This window comes from Myotis yumanensis, unplaced genomic scaffold, assembly GCF_028538775.1.
Source record: "Myotis yumanensis isolate MYYU_CA2020_CCGP unplaced genomic scaffold, mMyoYum1.0.hap1 SCAF_13, whole genome shotgun sequence".
NCBI lineage: Eukaryota > Metazoa > Chordata > Mammalia > Chiroptera > Vespertilionidae > Myotis > Myotis yumanensis.
In genome coordinates, this window is record NW_027223764.1 from 9,709,782 (window position 1) to 9,724,216 (window position 14,435).

A 14,435-nucleotide genomic window follows, 5' to 3' on the forward strand; every position below is an offset into this window, starting at 1 on the left:
AGTGATCGGGGGGAGGGGCCACGGGAGGTTGGCTGTGGGAGAGCACTGGCCACCAGGGGGAAGTTCCTGTGTTGAGCGTCTTCCCCCTGGTGGTCAGTGCATGTCATAGCGACTGGTCAACCGGTCATTCTGTTGTTCAGTTGTTCGGTCATTCAGTTCCTTAGGCTTTTATATATATAGATAATCCAATAGAATGTAATGTGAGCCATTCATGTAATTTCAAATTTCCTAGTTGTCATTAAAAAAATTAAAATTAATTTTAGTAATACGTTTTATTTAACCCAATATATCCCAAACATGATCATTTCCATCTGTAACCAATATAAAAATTATGATTGAGCCAGTTTATATTTTTTGTCATATGCAGCCTTTGAAATCCAGTGTCTATTTACACATATAACCCTCTGCAGTTTGAACTCGCCACATTTCTAACGCTCAGCAGCCACACGTGGCAAGTGGCTTCCATGCTGCATAGCAGAGCCTTCGGCACAGAATTCAGTCCCAGGGTCCATGCCTGTGAGTTTTGTCACCCAAGTGGAAGAGGTATATTAGAACAGAAAAGATGATATGGTTGCTTTTATCTTTTAAGTATATATATATATTTTTATTGATTTCAGAGAGAGAGAGATAGAAACATCAACGATGAGAGAGAATCACTCATCAGCTGCCTCCTGCATGCCCACCACTGGTGATCAAGCCGGCAGCCTGGGCATGTGCCCTGACTGGGAATCAAATCTGACCTCCTGGTTCATAGGTCAACACACTCAACCATGAGCCATGCCGGCTGGATGTTTTTATCTTTTTAAATTGTCCAGCAGGCAATGTGCATAAATTGCTATTAAGAGAGAGAAAGGGAGAGAGAGCGAGCTTGGGAGAGAAGTTAATCAGTTTCAGCTGGGCAACTTTGCACACTTGGCTGACAGCTTGAATTCATGTCCCCGAGTCCCAAAAGTTCATCTACTGCTGACCTTGCAGCAACTACCCAAGGCCACCCAGCCCCCCCGCCGCCATTACTCACACCCAGAGCAGCCCTGAGGGCTCCACCAGGGAGAGGAGTAGCAGGGCGGGGCCAGAACAGGATGCCACACTTGGCAAAATGTTTTTCTAATCAAGGACTCAGTCAGAGAAAGAAAGTCTCCCTGTTCAGGGAGGGTGTCTTTTATTTGCTTTTCCTTTCTCTTTTAGCTGAAGGGAGTTCCTGGGAAAGATGAATGCCCCTGGCAGCGGAAATTCTTGGCAATAGGAGAAAAAAAAACTGCCCATGCAGACACATGCCCCACCCAAGCAAGGAGCTCAGCTTCAAAGCAGACAGCCAGGGTCCAGCCCTGCTGCACAAGGGCCAGTCCCCGGGGAGCCGGCCGGGCAGGGAGGCTGTTCCCTGCACTTCCTCTCCCTTGAGAGCAGAGCCGCCCTGGCTGGTTTGGATCAGGGGTAACCAGGAAGGCCAGGGAGGCTCGATGTTCGTGGGTTCTGCAAGTAAGGAAGCCGTGCAGCTGGGACTGAGGAAGCTGGGAGAGGCCTGGAGACCCCCAGGCCCACGAGAAGGGTCCAAAGAGGCAAAAGGCCTTGCCCATCACACAGCTGGGTAACAGCCACCCTGGGAATCAGACGTGGCCCTGCCTGGCAGCCCAGGCGTTTTCCTTCGAATTCAGGCAGTGCCTGCACGTGGAGGTAGAACCTTTTCTGCAATTTGCTGCGGAAGTGTCCCTGTGGATGTGTAGGTGTGGGAAATAGGGGCTTATAGAGGGGGGGCCGTTCACGGGGAGCCCCACCCCAGGTCATCACAGGGCCAGCATGTGGGGCTGCTCACAGCCACCGAGGCAACACTGAACCCCAGACTTGCCACTTCGTCAGTCAGTAAATAAATACACAGTGCCCACGGTGGACCAGGCACTGGGCATACGGCAGTGAACAAAATGGGCAGGGCCCCCGCCCTCGCTTTCCCCTAGTGAACAAATAACAAACCAAGTAAGTAAATTACACAGTAGGTTAGGAGGTGACCAGCCGGCATGGGGGATAAGGAGTATAGGCAAGGGGGAGGGTTGCCACTTAAATAAGGTGGTCAGGGGAGGCCTCACCGAGACATGTGGGCACAGTCTTCCTAGATACAGAATGCTTAGGCAAACTCCTCCCTTTGCTGGACTCTTATAACAATAGTAATCCTGATAATAGATACATCTATTCAGAATGCTTGCTCTGCACCCTTCATATGCATGAAACTCAGTCCCCATCACCCCATGAGACAGGTGCTATTATTAAACCCATTTGACAGAGTAGAAAACAGAGGCAGAAACAAGTGGAGTGAGTTTGCCTGAGCCCACATAGCTATTAGCTCAGGTGGGCGTGTTGCCTCCAGGGCCCGCCCCGTCCTCCGCCAGTGCTAACAGGGGAGATCTTCCACCGGGATCTCGAGTGACCGAATGCTGTCCAAACATCTCCTGTTTCTGAAGTGCCGTGCGGGACTTTGCAGAGGACACACAGGTGTGGCATCGGTCCTAACAAGCGAGGCCTAAGAAACAGATGCCCAGGTTGGGCAGGAAGAAGCCAGCGCATTAAGAAGGTAAGGCAGGAGGACATACCACCGAAAGGCTGTACAGCCGATGTCCCAGGGCAGATGCCGTGGGACGGTGGGGGCATCCGGCGAGGCTGACTCAGAGGCTTAAGGTTGGGGGAGGTACGAGGGTGATTGACTGCCAGGGGGATGTGAGTAGAGGGGAGGGTATCACACAGATGGGAACAGCACAGGTATTGGGGGGCACTGGGCATGGTGAGCTTGTTCATCAGAACAACTCTGTTCTGAAGTCTGTTTCCTAGAGGTGAGGCGGTTAGGAAGCACGAAATTGCTCCCAAGTCCTCATCAGCTGTTCTGGTTTAGGGGCTAAGAAGCGGCAGCATCAACAACATCAACAAGTCCCAACAAATCCCACAGTAATTCCAGCTGGTGTGGGACGCAGCTGACTTGACTTCCCAGTTACATTGCCGCCGTGGACGCACGCGCCTCGGCCGGGTGGGCATCCTTCGTGGGCAGCCAGAAGAGTCATTTCTGTGGAAGAGGGAAGAGCCGGGGGTCCGAGCACAGCCAGGGGAGCTCTGCACGCTTTGTTGTGTGTACCTATACCAAGTGTGTGAGTGACCTTGCCTACGGCTTTCCTTGCGTTTTATTTTTATTTTTCAATTACCGTTTACTTTCAGTGTTTTGTATTGATGTCAGGTGTACAGCACAGCGGTTAGCCAATCACATACTTTACAAAGTGTGCCCCCATGTTTCCAGGACCCACCTGGCACCGTACATAGTCATGGCCATACTACTATCTGCCCTATGCGAGACTTACATCCCTGTGGCTATTTTGGCTGCAGCTTGTTTTTCATCTTAGCTTCTCTGTTCTGTGAATGGCGGGCGGAATCCCTCCTGCCTCCTTGAGTTGTTTAGGGCCCAGCTGAGCTAGCCCGAGTGTAGCAGACGCGGTCGCTGCTGCACCCAGACCTGCTGGAGCCGCCTTACTGGTTCTGTGCGCCTGTCCCCAGTGTCTGAGTGCTTTGCTTCCGGGGGCTCCCACCTGAGACCTCCTTTGGAGATGGCGTTTGGGCTGCACATCCTGAACCCAGATTTTTAACTGCTCTGTGTTCTAAGGCTGCACTGCTTCCCCCACCCCCTTCTTCTCCTATGGAGGCACCCCCTTTGTAAACCTCTTGCACATGAATCTACTCTGAGGAACCCAACTGAAACAGTTTATGAAAGCATTGGGAAAATTTGCAACTGAAACAGACTTTTAAAGAATTACCTGGACAAATCTTTTTTTTTCTTTGTACACCTCACCTGAGGATATTTTTCTCATTGATTTCTGAAGAATGAGTGGGAGGGAGGAAGGTAGGGGAGAGGAGGAGGAGGAGGAGGAGAAGAGAGAGAGAGAGAGAGAGACAGAGACAGACAGACAGACAGACAGACATGGATTAATTGCCTCTCTGCCAGGGCTGGGGAACCTGCAACCGAGGTATGCGCCCTTGACCAGGAATCGAACCAGAGACCCTTAGGTCTGCGGGCCTAACACTAACTATTGAGAAAAACCGGCCAGCGCCAAATCTTCCATCTCTGAGTCACTGGGGTTGGATAGAACAAGAGGTCAAAAGGAGAGCTGAAGCTAGTTGACCCCTAACTCACTCAGCAGGATGAGCCTCCTCCATGACCAGCATACTCCTGACTGTGTTTGAGCCGCCCCATCACCGGATCAACTGGGAGCCTTCATCTTCCCGGCCTCTGGGGGCCTCTACAACTGCTCTGTGGTCTAAGGCTGCACTGTTTTCCACGCAGGGGTCTTCGGCTTATTCCCATGACACTCCCTGCGTGACCTTTCTCAGGGCTTCAAGAGAAAGCCGCAGCCCTGAGCGCAGGACGAGGGCCCTGGCGAGATGCAGTTTTGAGAGCTGTAGGAGGAAGGCACGTGCTTTGGGAAATTGTCGAAGGGGCACATCCTGGACCCAGATTTTTCATCAACAAAACTGAAATAGAAACTAAGGCCATTCATTCTATCGCCGGATTTAGTACTTTTAACGAGAAACATGCACTCTTTAAAAATAGGTCCACAAATTCAAAGTCTTGTTTAGCGATCTCTCCTATGGCTGATGCGTTTCCATGTTTCAGTGACCTTCCGGGGGCCTGGGGACAGGATGCACCCGTCGCCACTTTAAGATCCTCAGAGTTTTCATCTTCCTCAATTAGTGGGAACATTTCAACTCCCTTTCAAAGCCAGATCCCTCTCAGGCATTAGTAATCAAACTGACCTTCTGAGACCCAGCTGCCTTGTTGTCTGATGTCCAGATCCTTCGCACCCTGTCCTGTAGACCTCCCACGCCCCCAGGCAGAGACATCACGGGTGTGCCTGCGGGTTTGTGCAGAGCGCTGCTTTAAACCATGTGTGCCCAGCCTAGCCCCCTTGACTTTCAAAAGGGAGGATAGGCCTCCTCTGGAACCGGACTCAACCAAGGCTTAAAAGAGGAATGGGGGGTGACGGGTGGGAGAGCAGAGGGCAGAACTCACCAAGATTGGGAGGAAAGCCAGAGAGCTATTAAGGTTAGTAGTCCCCAATCCTGGTGCGGCATCAGCTTGGAAATGTGAATGTACCCCCAGGCACTTCACCCCAACCCGGCCCAGCCAGGAGAGCCTTCAACACTGGAGAGTCTAGCCCACGATTGTCCTGGGGTCCAAGAGGTGGGCAGGACACAGGGAATCCAGAACCCAGGACTAGGGAGGTCTGACATAGACAGGGTTATGGGGGACAGTGGGTGAGTGTGCAGATGAGAACAAGCCAAACCTGGTAGATGGTTCTGTTGCAGGTTACCCCTTGGGTGTGGAAGAGCAGAGCATGGATAGCAACCTACGAAATGGGCAGTTGGCCTGAGCGGAAGCCGAGAGCTTATATCCCTCCTGGCTTCTGAAGACCAGGCCAGGACTGAGCCTTTCTGAGGGAGCCAGGCAGGGGTTGAACGGACTCCAACTCAAACCCGGGTCCCCTGACTTTGGTTCAGTGGCTCCATCGAGCGAGGTCCCCAGGACCAAATAGAAAACACTCGTTCTAATCTGTTACCCAATCAGCCTGTCTGGGGACCAGAAGGTGTTTGTCTCTTGGGTCCTTTGTGGGGGTGCAGGAACAGGAGACATGGGCTGGGTGTTTGTGGAACATTTAACTGAGCGTGAATCTGGTAGAGGGGTACAAAACACTTCACCAGGGCGAGCTAAATAAACAGATCCCTTATAGATAAGTCAAAAATTTTTTTCCAGTTGAACACATCAAACCACATGAGTGCAAATTTCAAAATCTCTAGGTTCTGCTGGCATTTGGTTGTAACAAATATTGACTGATGTTGGGGGGCTGTCAATGTTTTGGTTCTCTGGAAACTCTGACGGGCAGGAATGGGAAGCCGCTAACCTAGGGAGTCAGGAGGCCCCGCTGGTTCTGGCCCAGTCTCTGTTACCAGCAACAGGCGTCCTTTGCCGACTCTTCAACTCACTGCACTTTCCTTCTTGGTAGGTTGAGGGTATTGACCTAGAAGATCTCTAAGATCCTTTTTAGTTCTAAAAATGCTTGATTTTGTGATATAAAGGGAGGCACCGTGAATAAAATCATCTGATGTTAATTTGGACTGAAAATCATTCTGATCAATGTTTTCAGGCTTGGGAGGTGGCCAGAGTCGCATTTGCCCGATGCAACTCGACCTCTTCCAAACCCCCTGTCCACATAAGACTCTCGGCCGTGGGGAGCTATTTGGAGTCTCCAGGCTGGGCAGATGGTGCAGAATTTGGTGCCACTGACAATAAAGGTTGGCTCTAACCTGCTGCAAAGAACACATCTGGTGTTTTATTTCCCTTTGGAGCTGGATGGGGCTCAGTGCAAACACAGACTGGGAACTTCAGACGAGGATACAAGTATTTTAATAGACAGTCTGTCAAGAACATTACAACTCCCGCCCTAACTGGTTTGGCTCAATAGATAGAGCGTCAGCTGAGAACTGAAGGGTTCCAGGTTTGATTCCAGTCAAGGGCACATGCCCGGGTTGCGGGCTCGATCCCCAGGTGGGGGCATGCAGGAGGCAGCTGATCGATGATTTTCTCTCATCATTGATGTTTCTATCTCTCTCTCCCTCTTCCTTCCTCTCTGCAATCAATAAAAATATTTTTTTTTTTTAAAAAAAGAACATTACAACTCTAAGGGATGCTCCAGACTCCAAACCACTCTGGCACAGGCCTCAGACCCTGCTTGGAAACATTGGGGAGAAGCAGAGCAAGGCACACATGGGAACTGTCTTGCAGAAAAAACTGGTCTCTGGCAACATCTGACCCTCACCTCAAATATCTGCTGCTTCCCCTGCCTTTTTTTAAAAGGGGTAAAGTGATAACATGATTTTCGTGGAGGGGGTGTCAAAGCAGCCATGACAATGAGTGGCCGTCCTTTTGCATGAGCCCTTGACAAGCCGATTAGTGCACAAACACTATTCACAAAATAAAGAGTAAAAGGGATATTTTCTCGCTTCTAAAGGATGTACCGCAAGTTCATTTAAGTAGGTGAGGTTTCCCAACAGGCTGCTCACAGGCAGAAAAGGAAGCCCATTTCACTAGGTGTGGTGCGTGGTGGTTGGAAGTGACAGGCATGTGCCTTGTGCCCCGGTAGAAGACTTTATTCCAGTTGTAAAAAGATTATACAGTGTATAGACTGTCCCAGAGCTAAAAGTGGGCTCACTGCAACATTTGGACACCTCATTAAACATACCTCTTATCCACAGTGAAGTGAAGGGTGACCCCAGTATTTCATTTATATCAGGCTCACATATGATTGTCTTGTATTGTGTCTAGAGTCCTGTCAGAGAATCACATAGTTTTAGAATGGGAAGATGAGTCTGTTTCCTTCCTTTTAAAAAAATGGTGATGAAAATAACAAATTTACCCTCTTAACAGTGTTTTTAAGGACAAGTAATATTCCATGGTGTGTACATACCACATTTTGTTTATCCATTCACCTGTTGGTGAACATTTAGGTTGCTTCCACCTCCTCACTATTGTAAATAATGCTGTGGTGAACAAGGGTGTGCAAATAGATCCTCAGGATCCTGTTGTCAATTCTTTTGGATAATTGCTCCGAAGTAGAATTGCTGGGTCATTGGTAGTTCTATTCGTAATATTTTGAGGAACCTACATACTGTTTTTCTGCACCAATTTACATTCCCACTAACAGTGCACGAGGGTTTCCTCTTCTCCACATCCTCAATAACATATCTTTTTTTAATAAAAGCTATTCTAATAGGTATGAAGTCATGTCTCATTGTGGTTTTGATTTGCATTTCCCTGATGATTGGTGATGTTGAACACCTTTTCAGGTACCTGTAGGCCATTTGTATGTCATCTTTAGGAAAAAAGCCTGTTCAGAGCCTCTACCCATTTCAAATTGGTTTTTTGTTTGTTTTGTTTTTGTTTTTTACTATTGAGTTGAATGAGTTTTTAAAAATATATTTTGGATATGAAACCCCTATTAAATATATGATTTGCAAACATTTTCTCCCATTATGTAGGTCACCTTTTAAATTGGTTGATGCTTTTTTTTTCTTCTGTGCAAAAGATTTTTAGTTTGATGTAGTTCCACTTGTTTATTTTTGCTTTTGTTACAAATCCAAAAATCATCACCCAAACTCACAACCAACTTACTGCCTAAGTTTTCTTCTACGAGATTTATGGTTTCAGAGCTTATGTCCAAGTTTTCGTTTTGAGTTAATTTTTGCATGTGGTGTAAGATAGTAGTCCAGTTGCATTCTTTTGCATGTGGCTGTCCAGCTTTCCAACACCATGTATTGAAGAGACTGTGCTTTCCCCGTTGTATATTCTAGTATGTTCTTGGCTCCTTTGTCATAAATTAATTGACCGTATTTGCATGGGTTTATTTCTGGGCTCTCTAGTCTTTTCCATTGCTCTATGTGTCTGTTTTTCTGCCAGTACGAAACTGTTTTGATTACTATATATTTGTAAGATAGCTGGAAATCAGGACGTGTGATGCCTTCAGCTTTGTTTTTCTTCCTCAAGAGTGCTTTGGCTATTCAAGAGGTTTTGTGATTTCATACAAATTGTAGGATATTTTTTGTTTTGTTCTATATCTGTGAAAAATGCCATTGGAATTTTGATAGCAATTGCATTGAATCTATAGATTACTTTGGATAGTTATGGGCATTTTAACAATATTTATTGTTGCAATCTTTGAGCATGGAATATCTTTCCATTTCTTTGTATCTTCTTCAGTTTCTTTTATCAGTGTCTTATAGTTTTTGTTGGTTAAATTTATCACCTTGGTTAAATTTATTCCCAGATATTTTATTCTTTTTACTGTAATTATAAATGGGATTTTTTCTATATTTCTGTTTCTGGTAGTTCATTATGAGTATATAGAAACACAGCTGACTTTTAAATATATTGCTTTTGTTTTGTGCAAATTCACTGAATTATTAGTTACAACAGTTGTGTGTGTTTTTTGGTGCAGTCTGTAGCATTTTCTATATATAATATTGTGTTACCTGCAAATAGAGATAGTTTTTAAAGACTTCTTCCTTTTTACTTTGTATGCCTTTTATTTCCTTTTCTTGCCTAATGGCTCTGGCTAGGACTACCAATATTATGTTGAATAAAAGTGGTGAGAGCGGGCACTCCTGTCTTTTTCCTGATCTTAGAAGAAAAATTTTTCAGCTTCTCATCATTGAGTATAATGTAGCTGTGGAGTTGTAATATACAGCTTTTATGTTGAGGTATATCTATTCTATACCCACTTGGTTAAAAGTTTTTATCATAATTTTTTTTTTCCCCTTAATGTACAAAGATGGATTCCTAGTTGGGGAGGGATTCAGAGAAAAATCTCTTGACATCATAAAGTTAGATGACTTGTGGTTTTCCCTTGGTGGATAAGGAAACTGGAGCTTTGCGAACCCCCAAACATAGAAATAAGAGTCCTGGTGGAGAGGGACCAAGGAAAAAGGACACAGAGAGAGTTCTGGTGATGGGAATGGCTGTATCAGGAAGTGATGCCTCATGTTGAATTATTGCCGTTTCAGTGCTGTTCTTCAGTCCATGCGCTTCAAGCCTTTGGTAAAGATGTATTGCTGTGTCCATAGTGCTGTGGGGAAAAAAGGAGGAGCAGTAGGGGCTGATGTGGGGCAGAAACAGGAGAGCAGTGGCAGTGAGAGGCCAGGAGCTAGAACAACAGTGGAGGAGACGGTGAAAGTATGAGCCCCCAGGAGGGCCAGGAAGCCTGGAGATGGTGCTGGCTCTCACGCAGGGGAGGGGAATGAAATTTGTTCAGTTATTTAAGGAAAAGGGGGCTCAGGAAGGCTAAAGGGGGCACTGTGCCTGCCCCTAAAAGTGGCAACAACTCAGTTATGGGGAGAAAAAGTGCATATACACGTGTACACACATACACACTCAGGAAATGACCTGGTAACTAAGGCAGCAAATGCTAAAATGCCCATTTATTGAGCAGAAAAGACAGGAAATGCTATGAGAGTTTAGAATTCAGAGAGATACTTTGGCTGGAGCCAGTGGTGGTGTTGGTAAATGTTTAACCACTAGCTCCCTGGGGAGAAAAGAAAAGCTCTATTTTGTAGCATGTGCCACTTGCCATGGTGTAAATACCACACTTCCACCATGATCAATTTCAAGTCACCAGGTGGGCTTCATGAAACGTGGAGTTGGAAAGAGATGCACAAGAGCACTCAATGTAGTTCCACCACAATGGTGCAACAGATATAAATAAACTCAAGCATAGAGTATAGTCAAGTGTATTATAATACTTCAGAAGGAATGAGTTCTGAGCATTTGCTACCCTTGTCTTTAATATAATTTATTTCATTGTACGTTTATATAATTTAACTTTTAATAATGCCTGAGTTCAATAACCAGCTCTCAAAATTCCTGAGAAGTTACCAATTAGCTTTTATGGACTGGTATGTGCACCCTATGGGCTGGAGTGTCAGGGCAGGCTTTCTGAAGAAGGTGGCACTAAAGCTGGGCTTTGGAGGATGGGTAGGAGTTTGATAGGCTTGACAGAAGGCATTCTAAGCAAGGTAAAAATGTAGTGAAGATGTGGCCAGTAAAGCAGATGGCATAAGTAACAATAATAAAGATAAAAAATTACTTTTTTTAACAAAAAATAAATAAGGATGAAAAGACCAAGTAGGTATTAAATAGTCATAACACACAATGTATACAAGGCACCAAATATTCATGATATATTAAATATGCACAAGTCATATGAGGCACTAAGGTCTTAACATAGGCACACATTGACATTATCCATGCTGGTCCCATGTGTTCCTGCCAGAAAAAACGAACAACAAACATACTGCTCAACAGGCTAATTGACAAGCGCTAGCTGTGGCCATGAGCACTTGTCCCTGCATCTCCTCTATGGAGTAAGTGTGTGTTATTGGCACAGCTGTGTACCTTCTGCCTGTGAGCCCCTTTGCTCAAACTCAACTCTGGTCCTGTAATCAAACCATCAGTTGGGGAGGCAGGTGTGGCTGGGAGATAGACTGGACTTGTGAATATTGCATAATCTAGGGCTCAGGAAGTGCGGTCCTTCATCCCACCAGCACCCTATGTCATCTCTTTCCTCTTGTTTCTCTCTCTTTTTTAAAAATATATTTTATTGATTTTTTACAGAGAGGAAGGGAGAGGAATAGAGAGTTAGAAGCATCGATGAGAGAGAAACATCTATCAGCTGCCTCCTACACACCCCCTACTGGGGATGTGCCCGCAACCAAGGTACATGCCCTTGACCGGAATCGAACCTGGGACCCTTCAGTCCGCAGGCCGGTGCTCTATCCACTGAGCCAAACTGGCTAGGGCTTGCTTCTCAATTTTTAAATTGATTTAGAAAACTGAATTAATGTCTTGGTCTGTTTGGGCTGGTATAACAGAATGCCTTAGATTGGGTGGCTTATAGACAACAGAAACTTATTTCTCACAGTTCTGGAGGCTGGGAAGTCCAAGATCAAGGTGCTGCCAGATGTCAGATGAGGTCCCACTTCCTGATCCACATGGTGGAAGGAGCAAGGGAGCTTTCTGGGGTCTCTTTTATAAAGGCATTAATCCCATTCATGAGATGAATCATCCCAAAAGTCCCACCTCCTAACACTATCACACTAGGGATTAGGTTTCAACTTAAGAATTTGGGGGAGAAGGGGCAGAAACACTGAGTCTATAGCAATTAGCTATCTATGGCTGTGTAAAAAAAATCACTCCTAATCCAGTGGCTTAAAATAATAAACGTTTACTATCTCATAATTTCTCTGGGTCAGGAATCTGGACAGAGTCCTCTGCTCAGGGTCTGTCCCAGGCTGTGATCAAGGCTAACGGGGAGGATCTGCTGCTCTGCTCACTTGGGTGGTATTGGCAGGATCCTCCTGTTTCTCGTGGGCTGCTGACCAGAGTTCCCCTCTCAGTTCTTGGCCATGTGGGCCTCGCCATAAGGCAGCTTACAACATGGCAGCTGTCTTCCATCCCAGCGAGGAAGTGAGAAAGCAAAAGAGAGATGAGCGAGATGGAAGCCAGAGTCATTTTATACCCTAATCTCAGGAATGACAGCTCATCGCTTTTGCCAGATTCACTAGAAGTAAGTCAGTAAGTCCACTCAATCCTCAAGGGAGGGACGTACAAGGGCGTGAGTAGCAGGAGGCAGGGAGCACTGGGGGCTGTCTTAGAAGCTGCCTACCACCTAATGTTCTGTGACTTCCTCTTTAGCTAGCCTAGAAGTAGACTTGGAGGTTGCCATAGCATCGAGGTCATTGCCACAATGTTCACAGTCACTGTCACTCTAGTCTCACAACAACCCCGAGATGTAGTTATTATTGTTGTTATTCCCATTTTATAGTAAAGGCATTGACAGGTTAGTGACTTGTCTAAGTCCACATAACTAAGAAAGAGTCCAACCTTGAACCCAGGTCTCCTGACTTTTAGGCTGTGGCCTTTGCCCTTTACTGGGTTGAGAGGTGTCCCCTCAAAATTCATGTCAACTCAGAACTTCAGAATGTGGCCTTATTTGCAATTAGGGTCATTTTATACCCTAATCTCAGGAGTGACAGCTCATTGCTTTTGCCAGATTCACTAGAAGTAAGTCAGTAAGTCCACTCAATACTCAAGGGAGGGACGTACAAGGGCGTGAGCAGGTATATTTAATTAAGATGAGGTCATACTGGATTAGGGTGGGCCTTACAACTATGGATTTGGGTCTTTGTAAGAAGGCCATGTGAAGACACAGAGACACATAGGAACTATGGCCATGTGATGACAGGGGCAGAAATTGGAGTGATGCAGCTGCAAACCAAGGAATGCCAAGAATTGCTAGTACCAACAGAAGGTAGGAAAAGGCAATGAAGAATCCTGTCTTGGAGCCTTCAAGGGAGTGAGGTCCTGCCCATACCTTGACTACAGATTTCTGGCTGCCAGAACTGTGAGAAAATAAATCTGTTGTTTTAAGCCACTCAGTCTGTGGTCATTTGTTATGGCAGCCCTAGGAAACGTATACATATATTATCTCCCTGGAAGAAGATTCTGGCCACAAACTTCCCCAATGTCTACTGTGTGTTGAAGGGCTGCTGAGAGTGGGTCAAGATGCACAGCTACCCCAGGTTAGGCCCCATTTATCAGCCCTTGAGGTTCCATCTGGAATTCAGTCTGCTGTTTCCCCTCCTGCTCTAGTTCCAAGCCAGTTGCCCTAACCCAGCACTGGGGGAGGAAAAGGGACATAGAGAAAAGATCTCAGATGATGAACGTTAGAGGACACAAGCGTGGTACATGAGGATTTTCTTTCTTCTTCCATGTGATGGGCCAAAGATTAGGACCCCTCTGCCTTTCTCCTCCTCATGCTCTTGAACTTGAATGCACTTGGAGCAATTTGCTCACAGCAGCTCTGTGTGTGGGTGTAGACTTTTTGGGAGTCTCTGCTGCCTCATAATTGTAATGGCTTATAATAAGGAGCAGAGGTCAGGTTTCAGATGGAAAGGAGGTGGGTGTGGTGGGACGGCTGTGGGACACATTGTTCTTTGCATCCAAGTTGGCAGGTTCACGCAGAGGAATCAGCAGCATTGTTTGAAAGGAGAGGGAGGCTAAAAGAATGCCGTTCAGATTCAATGCTATGGCACGGGGCTCATGCTCGTGTTTGCAGAGTTTTTGAAATACAAGCATTTCCTCTTGTAGGAGGACAAATAGCTCCTCATGTGAATTATGATTAAATTTAAGGATTATCCTCAAAATAGTAGTCAAAAATGCCTGCCACTCCAGCTGATCTCCTGGTGAAGGTAGCCTACCACTTGTGCTGACCAGAGCCTACTAACCAGATATTAACAATTTGTGGTTCAATAGGCTTTCAAGCTGGAAAGAGCCTTATAGATGACCTAAACTCACTCCTTTGGCAGGCAGAGAAGCAAAGGCACAGAAACTCTCTCCTGTCTACCCAGAGCCTTCTTGATTCTCCTAAACCAGGTGGCCCAAGGACCTTTGCTCTCCATTTCTCTCCCTACTTGCCTCTCTACTGTCTTCTTAAGTCTACATTGACCTGTGCAATCTCTGTTCCTACTACACCTATAGTTTAAGTTGTAGGTGCCACTAGGTTGTATCCATCCATCCATCATGCATTCATCCATCCACCCATCCATCCATCCATCTCTCCCTCCCTCCCATATTTATCAAGCAAACTGCTATGGGTCTGCCACTATGAACTATGGATGTTGAGATTATTGGGGCAAAATCCTTGCTATCAACGAATGTACAGTCTAATCAGAGATAAACCTTGTATGCAAATAACTAGAGCTCCAACTAGACTCCTTCAATGGAGTACAGACCAGCTCCCCATCTAGCAAACTCTTTGAAGAATTAGAGAAACAATTGTTAGTAGAGGACATGATTAGTCTTA